The following is a 14,392-nucleotide window of genomic DNA, read 5'->3' as shown; positions in this document are numbered from 1 at the left end:
TGGGCTCCAGTCCTGCTGCTCAATTCTGTTTACACCTCTTAGCCAATGACTATTCAATTCAAAACGCAGGAGCACACCCAGGAGAGAAAGCATGGGCTCAGTGGAAAGACTCCTGAAGGCATTGACACGTCCTCGGAAAACTCTGCTGGGTTCAAGGTCAGGTTTGTTTGTCTTCCGTATGGACAGATACATAATGTTATGCAAACTTCTATCAGTCTCATTTTAGTTCATAAGATTAAGAGCATGGAAAATCAAATACTGCATCAAGGTGGTAAGAGCTGGCACTAACCAAGCCAACATTTTGTTTGTACAAAGCTTGCTAACTGGCCGTCCCTTATTTCTACTGCTGGATGGGGGCAGCATGCAGCTAGGTGTTACTAGCAGGGGATCAGATATAAAGAGAGAAATTATTAACCCTTCCTTTGGTGCAGTGAGAACAGACAATACTGAAGTTAAGACTGTTTCTCAGGGAATATTCATTCAGCAGTTGGTGCTAAAACTCCAGCTCATGTAGAGATAGCTAAGCTAGTCTTAAACTAGCCGTGACTACTCAGAGAGCGGTACCTGAGCTAGCTAGTTGCAAGCTAGATTGAGAAAATCTGCATGAGCTGCTGTCACAGCAATGTAGACAAACACTTAATCAAGAGATTGACAGGAAAAAGTAAGCTAAATCATTTCTCTGGTCCTACCTGCAGGGAAATGAGAATCTAGGGCTGGATCCTTCCTTCTCACAAAGAAAGCCACAGCAGTGGGTAAAGGAACCAAAGAACTCCTTTCCCAAGGCATAGTGGGCACATCTACATGTGCTATTAATGAACTTTAGGCTTACTGCATAGTAAAATACTGCACTGTAAGCCTTCCCTGGGAATATATCTACAAGTACACCCCGTTGGGAGCAGATTTGCTCCCACTCTGGCCTGCCCCCTGCAACAGCCAGGGGGAGCTCCAGGCTCCCCTGGGTGCTAACCTGGGGATGGCAAGGGGCACAGAGCTGGTCCTGATGCACATGAGGCCAAGAGAGCTCTGCCAGCTGCAACAGCTGTCTTCTGGCCCTGTGCACATTGAGATGGGACTTGATCTGTATGGGGCTGGGAGACAGCTAATGCTGCATTTGGCAGAGCTGTCCTGGCCCCAGGCACATCGGGGGATACAGCTGCCAGCGAGCCTTCTGCTGGGTGGGGCTTTCCTGCCTGACAGGGGGTTCACCAGGAGCTGTCCCAGGTGTGGGGCAGCTGTTGGTGAGCCCCTGTCAGGTGGACCCCCCCGACCCCCACTCTGCAGGGGCCTGGCCAGGAACTGTCTGTCTTGCAAGCGGGGCAGCCTCTAGTGAGCCCTGTACCCCCCCGCTCAACAGGGTGCTCGCTGCCAGCTGCCCCACTTGTAGGACAGTTTCCAGCCAGCGCCTTGCTGAGCAGGGGGGAACAGGGCTCACCAATAACTGCCCTGCTTGGGTTCTCAGCCCTCACCTGCTCCCAGAGCAGCTCTGTATGGTGTGAAGCTGGGAACTCTGGAGAGCGAGTGGGGGCTGGAGTTTCCAGCTCCACGCGGCACAGAGCTGCTCCAGAGAGTGAGCAAGGGCTGGGTTCCCAGCTTCTGCTCATTCTCCAGAGCTTCCAGCTCTGTGCTGGGAACCAGGAACCAGAATGGGGGGGCAAAGCTCCCCAGTCCCAGTGCTGATTGGCTCCCAGCTTCTGGGGGAGCTGAGCAGCACCAGGACAGGGGACAGAGAGCCCCATGCCCCCTGTGGTCCCCTGCTGCCTAGGCTGACAGGGAGCACATTTTCTTCCAGTGCAGTACTATGCAGTACAGCATGTCTAGATGCTGACCTTCTGCACAGTTAATCTAGTATCTGTATTTACAGCCAATTTACTGCGCAATAAATGCTCTGCACGTGTAAACAGTGACACTTTACAGCACACTAGATTAGTCTACTGTGCAGTATAGCATCTTGTGTAGATGCACCCAGTGTGTGGTCATATATTCTCTTTGGGAGCACAGCAACTTAGCACTGTGGCTCCTTGCTGTCTTCTTCTTGACCTCTGCAGGAAAGGGAAACCCTATACTTGTAGAGGCAAACATGACAATGGAGGACTGGCTCCTATGTGCTGCTCCCTGATTCTCTGTCCCTAATAGCTCCTGGGTTTCCCCACACCAGCTGTGGATGGGACCAACCTGGACTGTGTGTTTTTTTATGCTTTGTCTTGAGGATATCTGGATGGTCAGCAAGAGATGGAAGGCTCAGACTGGGGCACTGATCAGCCCTCAACTGATTTTGATCTTAAATCTACAGTGTTGTGACCTCAAAGAGCTCCAGAGAAGAGTATCTCTGGTATCCCAAGGAAAGGAAAACAATGTCAGAAAACCCATTATCCAAACTCTAGAACCATTGTCTTTCTTCTTGCTTGGGGAATGGGAGACCCTTTGTCACTGCTTTCTAGCAAGGCCCTAGGACAAAGCTTAAACCAACAAGGACAATTTAGTCTAGTTCAGACCAAACTTTCTGCTGATGTAGGAAAAACAGAAATGTAGTTTCCATCAGTGCCAGCTCCTTTAATTTAGTACCACACACGTTTAGATTGAAATTATAGACAGAGCAAAGTTAAAACATAGTAACAAGGGGCTGTGGGGTTTGATAATAGCCAAGGGAAAATCTGAGGTTTGAAAGAAAATTGTTAGCAATAGCAGACTTGCAAGTTCAGCTGTGGGAAGGACCACAACATTTGAGTGGATGCCATATATTTTCTTTTTATTGACTGTGTTGCAGAGAATGACATTTCTTGAAGTTCAGAGCTGCAGCCTTCTACTCATTTTAGTTCTGATTACAAAAGAGTGGTAATTAAATCCCTGAAACATTAAGTTACCAGTTTATCCAAACGCCTGAATTTTAACATTAGGTGATGTGAAAATGAGTGTGAGGTTTAGATTCTCACTGTAAATAAAGACTTGGTGTTTCACTGATAACCCACTTTCTTAGATTACATTTGAAAAATCTACAACAGTACAGATTTCTTTTATATATATATATATGTATTTATATAATATTTATATAATATATATTAATATATATACACACATACGCACACTTTTATATATATATATATATATATATATATATATATATATAATTTTTGCAAGTCCATGTTGTTTTGATGCAAGCCCAGAACAGGTACAACACAGGCAGAAGCACAGGGAGTTTCTATGCACTGTCCAATGTAATATAACTGCTTAGCTCCATTCTAGTGGCTTTTCCTCAGAAGATTGGTCACATTACCCATTTTACAGATGAAGAAATGAGGCACAGAGAAGGTAAATGATTTGTCCAAGGTTACCCAGATGCAGAGCCAGGAATAGATCCAGGAACTCCTGAGTCCTAGTCCCTTCTTCTATGCACTAAACCAGTGGTGCTCGAAGTTGTGGTCACATGAGCCAAATGAGTGGTGCAGAGCTGGTCCATGGGCTGAACCAAGCCTGCATGCCAGAATCAGGCCCTAGGGCCTAGCACCACCCTGCACTGTCCTGCATGCCAGGACTGGATTTGGAAATCTGGCAGCACCCACTTCCACTCCCATATGCTGGGATTGGGCCCTGGGGCTGGCACCACTCCCTGCACCCCATGTGGGTCCCTTGACATGGTCCTGAGGGCCAGATCTGGCCTGCGGGGCAAGAGCTGAGCACCCCTGCACTAAACCACACTGCCTTACCAAGGGGTGGAGATCTTCTCTACAGGAATGGTCAATGTCCAGACCTCATCTATAGCTGGCTATGCTGCTGAGATGACAATCCCAGTCCTAGTTCAGTGCAACCCGTAGCCAGAGTTTTGTAGCACGCACACCTGTCCATGAAGAACTGGGCCAAGATCACCAAATCAATTCCTACAGGTACTAAATAGCCATTTAATGGTGATTAGTGCTATTTGGTACCAACTAGGCTTGGACTCAAACCACCAGTCCAAAGCTGAAAGTCTCTTAAATTCGTTTTAATCACCCCCCTCCGCCCCCCTCCCTTTTCTTTGTAATCCACAGGAACATTTTAATGTTGAAATCTAAAATAGTCATATCAAGACTGTTTCAAACTCCAATTGTTTTGGCACATTTTTTCTAAGTGCTTCAGTAGATCAGTTAGTGCGATAACAGAAACAGTTCTTGTGCAGATGACTTGGCTTTGTCACTTTCAAAGAACAGATGTTGCCGCGAAGGCTTTCATCCTCCGCTTTCTGAGTAAAGTGTATCCTCCCTGCCCGAGATCAGCAGCACATTTACCACAGAATACTTCTGGTACATATTACTCACTCAGTTGGCTTCTTTTGCAAATATGGTATTGTTGGGTTAACAGGATCAAAGGCTGTTGGAGATGCCTCTTCTAAGGTAAATGTTAACCTTGTGAGCCCAAAGTCAAGTTCAGCAATTTGGCTACTTGTATTGTGCCCCAGATAACTCTCAGCTGAGCTGTCATATTACAACATGGAGAGGATCACAAGGTAACACACTGATGTATTTTGGATGGTAGTCAGTCTTTCCTCTTGGAACAATATGACGAGCATCATAGTAAATGACATTTTTTAGGTATAATCCTTGTCTCCCTAAGTCAATGGGAAGTTCCCTGATTAACTGGGTACAGAATTGAAGCTGCTACTCATAGAAACACAATACACAGGAACATCTACACCCCACATTTTCTCACCCTCCCTGCACACATCTCTGCTCCACCCTGGATTGCTTGACTAGAAAAGGAAACAAAGAATATTTTAAAACAACAATTAGAAAAAGTAGAGATTTTCCAACCACGTAACTGCATCAAGAAAACAAATGAACTATGTGTCATTTCTAGCTGAAAATAGCTTGGCAAAAAGAAACAGCTGATTATCTTTTACAGTTGACAGGAAAGATATGAGGAAATCTTATTTGAATTCTGCATCTACTCATTTTGCACTCTGGCATTGAGGAAAACATTACAAGCTTGCGTCTTTTGTTAGGAATGGGCAAACTGGCTTGAAAATAAGAAGTAATGTTTCTGCAAAACTCTAGATGAAGGAACCTTTTTCAGTGGTTTGGAAAAAATTAACTAAACTTTTTTTTTCCCTACACACCACTTCCATTTGTGGTTTGAATGATGACCAGAATACGAAGGGATAAAACACCACAAGAAACAATTTTCTCACAGTATTTTTGCCATGGTCATAACACAAAGAACTGGAAATCTCAAAAGAAAGCTGACTTGTGTGAGACTTCTGCGTGTGTTACAGCCTGTAAAGGCCTAGGTCTACTGCATCTTGTCCCAAATCCTGGAATGCTACCCACCTTCATTAAGATTTTGTGATGCTGGACAAAACACCAGCAACAACCCAACATGAATAGCTTTTCATCAAAAAGTAAGGAAAAAATATTCTTGCAGATCTATCAAAGACACTGGAAAGAAAGGGAATAGAAGACCCTGATGTTCTGTATATCCTGACGTGTGTACAGAACAATCCAAGTCCTTGTTACACCAGAAACTGAGTTACACCTCCATCACTGAAAACTACTTTCCTTCCTTAAGTGGAGTTTTGGGACCAACCAGAGCAAGGGAATCCTGTACAGCATTTCCCATTTTTCTCCCACAAAATCCCTTATGCATAGGAAAACCCTTTGATTAAATCCCAGCAGCTACTGCTTTCTCCTTCAAAACTGGCCTGACAGCTAACCTCTGCCATCAATCCTACAAAACCCAGACTTGAACACAACTGGCTAGCTAAGGAGCTGTGGCTGTCCTCCTTTCCTTCTTCCCTTTTCTTACTCCCTCCTTCTCCCCTTAATTTAAAAACCAAGCAAACAAACAATAAAACCACTTTGATTCAAGCCCCTTCCATTCTACAGTCTTGCAGCCTGTTGGAAATCCATCAGCGTCAGTGGAGCTCCCCGACCTGCCTCCTAGTTCTGTTCTCCCGTGTACCTAACAAAGTTGTGTCGATTCCTCTGCAAATTTCTTTGGATGTGCTGTTTTTCATCCCATGTCTCCTGATTATTTGTATCTTTATACTGTAAATGTAGCCCTTTAGAACAGGGAGGATCTATTTCCTGAATTCGTAAAGCACACAGGACAAGAAGGTTTCAATTCCCAGCGAGGGTATTTGGATGCTACCAATATAAATATTGACAACCAATTTTGATGTGTAAAGATGAAGAAAGGATGGTAGGCTCAGATTCAACAACACATTGTGTTTATACACAGTGAGGCAAATTCTTCCTTTACTTTTAGGTATGAAATGCCAAAGCAAGCAATAGACACACTCAAATTGGGTGCACATTATGTCTGTCCCATTAACTAGCTAACCTTCATAGTACACCTGTGAGGTGGACAAACCATAGGTTAGGTCCCATCACTCAAATGTGGCCATCACTGGTGCAAAGCACAGGAACTGTTTACCAACACAGCAACAGTGACCAACAGAAATGAAATGAGATCACAGGGCACTTCAATGGTTGACATCTCTGGGGGAAACTAATGACAATCAGATCCTGAGGATCCAAATTCTTTGTCATTTTCAATTCAAACCCTCAACAGTACTTTTTGGTTTACTAGAAACTTTCCTGTATTGATGTATTTAAATCAAACGTTGTTTTCAGAAGCAAGTGGCTCTTCAGGATTTTTTTTTTCTAAAACAGCCCATAATATGACAGCTGAAATGTCAAAACTAATTAAGAAAAAGGAGTTATGCATAAAACACCAAAGAGGAGCATCTGCCATGGAAAGGAAAGCAGTTATTATGCTACAATCCACTCCAGAAGTCAGAGTGCACAGCAAGTATTCCCCTCAAAGCAGATCACTAGCTGGCAATTTGGTCAGCCCTGAATTATATGCTGGAGTACCAACTTCCCTTGTGGTTGCAAAAAATAAAGGCTTAAAAAACATGATTTTAAATGATGCCCAAGGGTATATTTACAGAATAGCCAGCCAAATTCCACACAGACTTACAGCTCTTGGAATTCCATTAGCTTCAGTGGGGTTGCATGGTAGATAAATGAGTGCAGAGTTTGGCTCAGTGACTTTAACCATCATTATATAATACTGATATTAATGCATAATATTGTATATGTATTTCAACCCATTCTTCTGGCATTCTGACTGAAACTAAATCTATTTCTTAATCTGATATTGCATCTCTATGCCAGGCTACCAGTTAATTTATCAGTTGCCTAAAATGAACTTCAACATGTAATTTCTAATGCAATTTGACTGATCAGCAATAACATAATTGGTTGCAAATGTCCTTCCTCCTATTTGTTTTGTTAAGTGGCTTTTTCATTAAAGCAATGGAGCCAAGTAAATAAATATGATTTTGCTATCAGACCTAAGGTGGGAAAAGACCCAGAAAGGGGCTGTGCACTGCTGCTGGCCCAGCATTCACTCTTCACATACTCTCTGCTGCAATGCTGTGGCCAGCAGCTTAGTAAATAGTAATTCTAATGGGAAACCTGGAACTGAATTCTGCCCAAAGTCAACAAGCCCTAATTGGGCCAAATCCCAAAGTCCTTACCCAGGACCTGCTCCTAAGAGATGCTTCTACAACGAACAAGGACTCAGCAATTCATCAGCACGGGCTCATTAGTATTGCATTTCTGTAACACAGTCTGCCTATGAGGCTGCTTGCAAACATAAGGTATGGCATCACAGAAGTCTTTTTACTGTTAGCTAAGCTAAACAGAGGCTGAAAGGTCATTGGGAATCATGGCACAGAGCTGCACAGGAGTTACTGAGGGTACAGCACGATGGCTGGAACTGGAGGAAAAAGAAAATAATCTATTTTAGTGGGCACATCTACACATGCATTTGATCCAGCCTAAAGTTATTTTGGTGTAAGTGCTTTCGAGCAAGCATCTATACATGCAGAGATCAGGGAGCAGATTTGCTGCTCTTTGCACCAAGTTTCCTGCAGCCCTGCAATGAGCCCCTGCCATCACCGGGGGGAGCTCTAGGCTCTGGCTGCAGCTGCCAGCACCTGGCAGCCCTCTTTAAAAGCCAGCCCCACTTGCTGCTGTCTGGCCAGCCCCTTCCTTGCCCAGGAGCAACATGCCAAGTGCAGGGACAGCACGCGGCAGCTCTCTCCATGGTCACTCTGCCTCCCTGTGCCATGGCTGCTCCAGCGCCTGGCCCTGGCAGCAATGACCAGTGCCCTGCACTCTTGCTGGTCTCTGCACTGGCCCTGCTGGTGACCAATGGCTGGCCCAGGGCTGGCTCCCCATGTGCATCAACCGCCTGTCTGGCTGCAGCCTGCTGTCCCAGGGCCACTGCTGCTGCACAGCTCCCACCGGCAGGGATGCCAATGAGGGGCTCCAGGATATCACTACCAGGGCCGCTGTTACCCACCTGGGCCTCCAGCCCCACCACCTTTGGACCTACCACACCAGCCAGGACTGGTGGTTGCATATCGTCCACCAAACCTGGGACAACAAGCAGTGACTGGACATGTTCCAGCTGATCCTTCCGGGATCTCCTTCAGCAACTCCAGCCCCAGCTGGAGTGGCAGGACACTTGGATGAGCCCAGCCTTCCCTGCGGACATCTGGCTGGCCTTCGCCTTCTCCAGCTGGCCATGCCTGCCAGCCTCTGGTACATCGGACACCTGTTCAGTGTGGGCAAGACGACCACCAGGGAGGCTGTCCTGGAGGTGTGCAGGGCCCTCCAGGACATGCTGGGGCCCACTGTGATCCACATCCATGACCCCCTAGTGGTGGCAGTGGGGTTCCATGCCCTGAGTCTTCCCCAGTGTATTGGGACCCTGGATGGAACCCACATCCCCATCACCTGCCTGCCCCATGGGGACTGGCCTTAGGGGGATTTCACTCCCTGGTCCTGCAGGCCACCATGGACCACTGCAGCACATTCACGCATGTGAGCCCTGCTGAGTGGGCAGTGCCTACAACACCCATGTGTTTCACAACTCCAGCTTGGCAGGACTGGTGGAGAGTGGGTGCTTTGCACCGGGGTTGCTGAACCTGCAGCTGAGTTGCGTTGTAGTCCTGCTCCTCCTCATCGGAGACCCTGCTTACCCACTCCTGCCACCTGGACCCCTGCCTGGGCCCGACCTGCGCCCTCATGGAGTGTGCCTTCAGCCTCCTCAAGAGCCACTAGTGCATCCTCATCACTGGCCCCAAGTTTGCTGAGGACAGTCTCCCCTGGGTCATCAATGCAGTCTGTGTGCTGCTAAACATCTCTGAGGTCCAGAGAACTCTTCCACAAGGCCTGGGCAGAGGAGGCATGGTGAGCAAAGGATGCCTGGTGGTGGGAGCATCACCTGCAGTGGCAATGGCAACAGCAGGCCCCCCCACCACTGAGGCCCCAGGAGACCCGCGCACCCGCCAGCAGGGCCTGGGACACCAGGTGCAAGAGGCCCTGGCCAACCATATCTTCTGGCACTCCCTGCTCTAGCTCGCCAGCACTGTCAGCCATGGATCCCCAATCCCACCTGCCCACCCCCAGCACCACACTCACTGCATACATGTCAGAAGAACAAGGGTTTATTTCCCTTTCATGAAATAAAGCCCTCCTCCCCCCTCCCTCCCCAACACATGGAGTTCCCCTCTCCCCACCCTCCCCAACAAGCAGAGCCACTCCACCACCCACCCTACCCACCACCAACAAAAAACCCTCTTCCTTGTGAAAACAATGTACAAAGTGCTTTTTGTGGTGTCCTGGAGTGGGGGGCCATGGGGTGGGGGGCCTAGGGGACAGAGCCTGGGGGCAGGTGGCCAGCATCCCAGCCTCTAGCTGTTCCCCTGCAGATCTGAACGCCGCGGTGAATGTGGTAGACAGGGGGCTTCTCCGGTGCTCCTCCAGTGCTCCTCCGGTATTCCTCCTCTGGTAGGCAGAGTCCAGGCCCAGCAAGCCGGTGTGCAGTCTGGGCATCAGAGCTGGGGCAAGCGGCAGGACTGGGCCCAGATGGGATGGCGGGGGGAGGCTGGTTGGCAGAGCACCTGAGGTGGGGTCCGAGCCAGGGGCTTTTGGCTGTTGGAGATGTCACAGGACCACCTCCAAGGCCCAGACAGGGGCCTGTGGTGGGTGGCTGCCAGGGGGCATGCAGGGCTAGGGTCAGCGGCCAGGCAGTGGGTGGCATGAACGCAACCGCCAGGACCAGAACTGTGTCCAGCACCAAATGGTAATCATCCATGACTTGCACTGCCCAGCCTAGGATGGCATTCTGCTCCTGCAGCACCTAGAGTCACTCACACTCCAGGGACAGGAGCTAGGCCCGGAACTCCCGGTCTGCCCAGTCCCGCTCCTCCTCATGCCAGTTTTGAGTCTCTTCACACCAGTCCTGCGCATCCTCATGGGTGACGTCTTCTGCCTGCCAGGCCTGTGTGTCCTCCTCATGCTCCTCCGACAGTGCCACCAGTCGCTGGAGGAGCATGGTGTGGTCCACTGTGCACCTCTGGCAGAGCTGGCACATCCATAGCACCCTGGCTGTGGGCGACAGTGACCCTGAGACCACATCCCCACTGCCAAATGTGGCCTCTCTGCCACATCCAGCTGCAGGACCTGTAGAGCCATGAGACAGAAGCTTTTTGTGAGAGTTTGCAACATTTCAGAGATAAGATGCTCTATACCAGTGGCTGTGTGCTGCCTAGCCTCAGATCAGGGGTCAGGCATGCATAGTCATCCAGGCAGACCCAGGCCCAAGTAGGTGCTGGCCAAGCCCCCCATCCCTGTACACTTCCCTGGGGCTGGCAGGCCACTGGGTGCTGGCTACAGGCAGCCTGCCTCCCCCATGCCATTCCCAGGGTGGGACAAGCCATGCTCCTGGCAGCACCTGCTGTCATGATTCCATACCCCACTGCCCCCGCTCTCCTCCTGCAGGCCAAATGCTCTACTGTGCTGCTGCCCAGCCCATAGCACCCAGGCTTAGGGCATTGGGCCCCCTGACAACTGGGATGGGGAGCTGCCCACATCCCCGCCCTCCCTGCGGGGGCCTCTCTGGGAAGACACCCTGGGGCCAGCCACCCCACCATGTTGGCGCTGTGCCCCAAGTGTGCCCCTGCTGCACATGCCCCAGGTGGTGTGTGATGAGCTGTTTGCATGGACCGAGGGGTGCCCAACCCATTATGCCCTGCTGATGATCCTCACGGTGCTCTGGGCACACCTCTACACCCAGTAAAGACCATGAACTGTGATGGGGCAGGGGACAGGGGGCAAGCCTTGGCTGCCCTGCAATTTCCTCTGCCACCTAGAGGGCTACCTGTGGCTGTGCTATATGTCCCTGCCCCCTGCAGCTGGGAAGGACATCACCACCAGAATTGGCACATTCCTTGGCATGTGAGATGTCCATGCCTACCTAGCTGTAGGGGCACAGGCTGCTCAATAAAGTTCTGCACTATGTCCTGCCTTTCTGCATTCTGTGGCAAGGAACCCGGAGCCAGGGGAGTGTGGGCAGGCTGGCCAAGCAGGGTAGCAGAGGCAGAGATACGGCCCAGGTCAGAGGGGGGTTCTGCCCAGCGTAGGGCTTACTGTGTAGCTGGGGCTGGCGTGGCTGGCAGATCGATGCGGTCCTGTTTATTGGCAATGGAGTGCAGCTGCGGCCAGTGTTTTCGGACCATAGGGCATGGCATGCAGGCACCTGGCCAGGGCCTCCCCTGCCAGGGAGGAGGTGTTGCTCCTAGCGGTCAGCAGTGTCGTAGCTGGCTGAGCCTCAAGACTGGCCCTACGGCTGCTGAGCTCGTGAGGTAGGCACTGGCCAGGGCTCTCTGAGATGCTGGTGGAAACTGCACTCAGGCAGCTGAGGGGCTTTCCCCCGGTGATGTGCCACTGGGGATGCTAGGCCAGGGCAGGTTCTCAGGCAGGCTGCCTGTCCTACTGTATATAGCACAGCTGTGGCTTGAGTCCTGAGGCACAAGAATGGCTGTTGGTTGCCACATAAAGGGCACTGTCTTGCAGGCATGGCAGGACTGACGACTGTCATCAGTTATGACAACCCACTGTGCCCGCAAGGCCTTGACCTTTATATAGCACTTTATGTAGCACTGCTGTGCTGACCAGTTGTGCCCGCACTCCCGCATCCAGCCTGACAGTGCCTCATATATATGCAAGCTGGAGTGGCCGCCATGCTCAGACTGGCACTGCATTTCTGCCTCACCCCACAGCTATTCCTGTGTTGCCAGCCCTAGGCAGCTGCCTGCAGTACCCAGCACAGGGGCATGGCAAGGGACTGGCAGCCACGCAGCAGAGGCAATGTCCCACAGCACCTGCAGATGCAGGGTAGGCTGCTGGGGGTGTCCTGCAAGCAGATGGCGCTGGCCCTGCTCACCAGAAGCTGTCTGCAGCTGGCCCTGTGGGCTGACAGGCCTGGCCAGAGGCTGCAGCAGCCTGCGGCATGAGCACCCTGCTGGCCTTGATGACACTGCCTTGGCAGCTGCACAGCAGTGCGGTCCCAAGCAGCAGCACTGGGGTGCAGGCAGGCAGGCACAGATAGACTGTTGCCTGCCCAGGGAGACACACAGGGCCTGAAGTCCTATCAGGCTCCCTACTGAGTGTGTCCAGGATTCAAAATGTCTGCAGGCACAGGGGCTGCCATAGAGGCAGCCCAGCCTTGGGACAAGAGCGGCTCCTTACTCAGAGCCCTGGGGCTGGCCTGAGGCTGGCCTCCCAGTGGCTGGGCAGACCCAGGAGCAAACTTGCTCCCAGGTCACATCTACATGTGCGTTACTGCATAGTAACTAATCTTGCTTAAATTTGTTACTTGCATTTACAGGTAGCAAAATTAAGCGGGACTAAGGGTTTTTACTGTGCAGTAAGTGCATGCATGTATAAATGCGCATGCTTACAGAACAGTAAACTGCGCTAATACGCAGTAATGCGTCTCATGTAGACACGCCTGGTAACCTGTGAAATAGCTACATGTGTAATTAATCTTCACATCCCCTTTGTGATGCACAGAACACATTCTAGGGATATATTTAGGAGGTATATCTCTTTGTTCTCTGCTCCCTTACATTCTTTTGTGGATTATTTAATTTGATTCTGATTATGTTTCATAACTTTACTGATTCTAGCTCATTGCTGGTATTTTCTAAAACATATCTAATGGTGTTAGGCTGGTCAATGAATAGCTGGTATAGAATGACTTTCTTTCAGATTTTATTTCAGACTTCTAACTCTGAGTCACATATGCATTATAGAAACAAAAGTGATAGAAGTGAAATGTCAAAAGAATGAAGGAGCTGAGTCAGAAAAGAAAAAAAAATCCACTCAAAAATACTTTCAGTAGTTTAGGACTTTGGACCTTGGATACTTTTAATCTACTGGACTGTGTCATATATAACACCTGTTTTCCTTCAATGAGTTTCCTGAAAATATTGACACTTTCAGTATAATGGGAATAAAATTAAAGACTAAACTACTTATACTTAACCAACATGTACTCTTTGAACTATTCACTCTTAGATAGTTAAGAATATGGGTACACTAGCCACAAAGGGAAGCATTTCCTTAATTGATCCTTAAACCCAATGGCAATCCAGAGTATTGTTAAACGAGCGGGATGAAAATGTTTGATATCATATTTCTTGGTCCACTGTACATCAGTAAGAAAGCCAGGTTATAGCTACGCAGGAATCAGGAACTAACTAAAGAACATGCTTTGCAATGGCAATGCAATTGGTGTTAGCTTAGAAAAGATATGGGACAACATCTACCCGTCACTGCTAAATGCATGTGTAACAGTGATGCTCAGTCATTGTGCTGTGGCACCCTGGAGTGCCATGAGATCATTATAAGGGTGCCTCAAGGTACCATGTAATATTAGCACTGTTAGTTGTGCAAACACCTGCACACGATTGACAAGATAAACCCAGAGATTTCAGATAGGAAGCTACAGTGTCAAAAACAATGCCCTGTTGTGGTCTTTCTGAGGTCTCTGGAACAGAACAATGGCTCTGTTATTTTTTTTTGTAGTAAAAAAACAAGTGAAAGCTAAGAGCTGGCATTTACCAAGGAGTGTCTTAAATCTAACGAGGGGTGCCTTGAATCTAAAAACATTGAGAACCACTGATATAGAGCATCAACCCCTAGAGGTAGGGACTGTGACTTTGTGCATTCAGTATTTGACATAAATAACAGGAAGAAGCAGGTTTGTAAACAGCTTGTTCAGATACAGCTATGCTCTGAAAGCTTGGTTTGCCTTGTTGGGTATACAATCCTACTTGCAAAGTGCAGGTCTGCAAACTTTACTCAGATTAGCATTTACTCATACAAGTAGCTCCAATGAAGCCAGCAGAAATCCCCGTGAGCAAGCAGCAATAGGCCCTATATAAGAACTCACACTGAGCTGTAGTATTTTGTGAGATGCAAAAGAAAATGTTCAAAGAGCTGGATTCTGGTTCCAGACAAGTGACACATACTGAACAATCCACTGCCGAGCCTGTCTG

Source organism: Alligator mississippiensis, chromosome 9 (assembly GCF_030867095.1).
Source record: "Alligator mississippiensis isolate rAllMis1 chromosome 9, rAllMis1, whole genome shotgun sequence".
Taxonomy (NCBI): Eukaryota; Metazoa; Chordata; order Crocodylia; family Alligatoridae; genus Alligator; species Alligator mississippiensis.
Note: the sequence above shows the minus strand (reverse complement) of the source record.